Raw genomic sequence first — 4192 nt, 5'->3', positions numbered from 1 at the left:
CACACAGATAAACAGAAGAGAGAGAAAACGAGTGTATGTGTGTGAGAAAGACAGATGGTTTCAGGGTACGTGATAGTGAGTGAATGAGTGGGCGTGTTTGTCTGTGTGTGTGTGTGTGTATGTGTGTGTGTGAGCTCGCGCGTGCGAGTCTGAATTCATGTGCGGGATTGTTTTTTTTATTAGACTATAGATACATTTGAGGAAAAGAGAATACGATCGAGACAAAACTTAAAAATCTGCCGGCTCCGTAATAATATATAATCTCACATCTGTTTAATATGGACGCCTTTAGTTGAATGCAGAAAGCTGTAAATAAAGTTAAGACGAGATGATGCTGTCTTTGATTCGTAAAGAATTAAATCTCAATAAACGGCAACAGCAGGGAAAGCAGTTATAGGATATTAGTTCTGTTTTCAGTATTTGCAAGGCTTGACGTTCATAATATTAATAATGCGTATCTCAGTAAATAGTACTTAAGATGTTTCTTTTTATTACCAAAATACTAATCGTTTTCGGAGACTTTACTCTAATGCTTATCATCTGTCTATTTCTGTGTTTCTGTGTCTTTAAGTATTTGAGGATTTGCGTAGTGAGTATGTGTTTTTTTTTCTTCTTTTAAAGTAGATGTTAAGCTAAAATACTGAATATTTATTTCTATTGAACAGATAGTGGTCCACGTCTTTCGTTTATAGGTTGCGCTATAGTCAATTACTTCTGCTGCATCTACTCCTTTACCAACATATAGGTAAAAATATACAATAGACCTAGAAGGGAACTGAACAGAAGAACAGCTATCTACATATCAAGTTTTACTACACGTAGCATAAATGCGATTTTGTATGCCTGTATGAATATGTATATATATATATATATATATATATACAGTTCTATCCGTCAAATGTATCCGTCAAATGTAAATAATATCCGTCAAATGTAAATAATGTAAATAATATAGATATATATATATATATGTGTGTGTGTGTGTGTGTGTGTGTATACACACACGCACATATACATACACACACACACACACACACACACGCATAGACAAACACACACACAAACGCATTCATAAATACCAGCGAGTCCTATATGCGCAATTAGCGTTTTACGTACCAATGCGTTTGAATGTGTGTGAGTGTCTGGGTTGTGTACGTGTGGTTATGTTTTCCGTTTATCAACTCATGCATTTATAGAGACATAAGCGGATATATAAATAGAGATAAATTTAAAGATGTATTCATGAATCGATTGATAAATCGCAATTGCTGTTTTGCAGATGCGTTTCCGACCCCTCTTTTTCTATCCCTATCGATCTCCATTTAAAAAAATTTTACTCCCAACCCATATCTACTTTTGTCTCTCCTCCTTAAGCTTTACACACACTTCTACACTTGCACACACCCACACACACGCCCACACACGCACACACACATACACACACACACTCACACAGACACACGCACTCTCACACGCACACACACACACACTCACACAGACACACGCATACACACACTCACATACGCACACACACACACACACACACACACACACACACGGACGCGCACATACACATACAGAATCTCTTTCGAAAACATGTGAATTGGGTAATACTCTTTGTATTTGTCTCAACATTTGGATTCATGACAGTAAAATGTTCAGTTAATGGCATCCACAACTACACTCGTATCTCCAGACAATCAGACTGTTTGCTTAATGGCAATGTCAATTCATGAAATTTATTGATACTTGAAATTATCTCCCTTCCATAGAGTTTTTCGGCATTGGCACAGGTCATTTGTTATCTCATCAATCGGAGAGAGAATGATTTCACTAAATGAAGCGTTTATCAAGAATTATGGTATTTGACAAAACCCCATTCGCTTTATCGGCCATATTTCTGCCAATTACCACATATTTCTTTTATGCTATAGGTCTGTGTGTGTGGGTGTGTGTGTGTGTGTGTGTGTGTGTGTGTGTGTGTGTGTGTGTATGTGTATTGGATCACCCATAAATAATGCGTTTTTTTAAATATTGCTTTTATTTTTCAAAATTAATATAAACAAAGTTATTTTTTAATCTAAAATATACTCTCTCTCATTTCTATAATGCTCTGCCACCTATCTGGTAGACCTCCAAGGCCCCTCTTCCAAAATTCACTTGTCCGTGATGAAAAATACTCCTGCAGTACTGTTCCGACCTCGTCTACGGACTTCAAATTTTTTCCCTCCAAATGATAAATGATAATATCTGGCTAAATTCATTTGTAGCAATGGTACCTCAAATTGTATACACAGGAAAAATATGTATATATCTTTCGACCGGATGTATTTTGTGTTCATACAGTCCAATATAACAAGTAATAAATAATTATTTTAATTAGTATAAACCTCTTCAATCCAGAGTCACTATTATTTGTAGAATCTCCTAAGAGTAGTTTGAGTGTATATTTTAAGGCGTACATTGTAGTTCTTCTACCAAGAACACAAAATACATATATGTTCCCCTTACGCCATTGGGTTGTATTCTGAGTATCCTGGAAAAAGATACTTTCTTCCATTTTCAAATATAATTTATGGTTAAAGTGTTACGGTGACTGAATAAGGTAAATGATTTAAAAGAATGATAGCAAACTTATAAGTTTGCGAATTTATGTACTTTACAATTTCAGTGTGTTTCTGTTCGGCATAAAATTGTAGTTTAGATAACAAAGTACATAATTTTAAAAGCATAAACAATTAGATAATATAAGAAACGGCAAAACAAACATAGAATTGAATAAGAATCAGATATTCGAAGAAATTACAGGCATAGATACAATCTCTGGACTGCATGATCAACATATCTAATTCAGGATGGTTACACCCTATACCAAAATACCAACCAATCTGGCATGTATGACATTGTCTAGCTTTGCTGGCATCACATCATTTATTGAGTTAAACGCCTTCTATCCAGCCTTATTTTCTTTGAGATTTCAGAATCTATATCCAAGCGGACATTCACAGTCTGCTCTAAGTACATGTACTCTTTTACCTCGATTTTGTCGCTTTCCGTCTGTACTCAGCCTTGTACTACACATTCTGACAGCATATATTTTGTTCCCATGCGGTTCAATATAACAAGTAATAAATATTTTTTCTGCTGTAGCCGAACATTTAAATATTAATACATATCTTTGTTATAATGCGTTTTTCAAGTTTTGTTAATTCTCCCTGAGCAGAGAGCACATTTTTACTGCCATTTATATAAAACAGACATTTTAACAAGACTCCACTTGATATTGTATTTAACACCTTTTGTTTCAATGATTAGATGTGTGTCAAGAGTTGCTACAACATTTTTTCCTATTAATCTATATAATAACGCAGATGTAAAAACACGTTGTTGTACTTTGAGTAAAGTATTTATTTATTCTATTTTCATTTGATTATATTGGAAGGCATTAATGTATTGCTAATGACATATTCATTGACAAGAAGATATTAGCGATTTTGAAATTAAATTAACCAGATGTGCATTCAGCTGGTAATATATCATATCTCAAATGCACAAATTTCTCTTCATATAATAAAGAATAAACTAGTAAGAAATTCAATTTTCTTTGTCTCTTTAACAAATGCGACGTTATAAAAATTTATTGACAGGAATAATAGTTATATGTTGCGTTATGTTATATTTATCTAGACGAACGCATTTTAAGGCTTAGTAAAATAGGTTTCCAAATTATATGTTCAGCAGAAAGAGCAGAAGTTATGTGATCGATGTTGCAGATATAACAAATATTAGAAATTAGACATATTTGAAGCAACTTTTAACTGTCGAAAGAAACATTATACAGTGGCGATAGCCGCATATGAATAAGGCGGGTAGGGAAGCGTATAAACTACGTGAAATTCATGAAAATCTTTAAAAGCTTCTGTCGTAGCTGAGCTGTCATTTTGATCACTTGTATCATCATTTTTAATATTTCGAAAATTTTAACACTGTTCTCTGATTTTCTTCTCAGCTGAACAATGACAGAGGTTAAACAAACTTTCAATATTGCACTTAAATTTATCATTCTGTCAACGATTGCTCAATCTTTAGCAAATACTTTATAGAGAGCATCTTATATGTGTGCGTGTACGGACGTCAGTTGAAAAAGAGAAAAATAGAAAGACGCGTACACTTATCAATATATATATATATA

Source organism: Octopus bimaculoides, chromosome 9 (genome assembly GCF_001194135.2).
Source record: "Octopus bimaculoides isolate UCB-OBI-ISO-001 chromosome 9, ASM119413v2, whole genome shotgun sequence".
In the NCBI taxonomy this organism is placed as follows: domain Eukaryota; kingdom Metazoa; phylum Mollusca; class Cephalopoda; order Octopoda; family Octopodidae; genus Octopus; species Octopus bimaculoides.
This window is presented reverse-complemented; position numbering follows the sequence as displayed.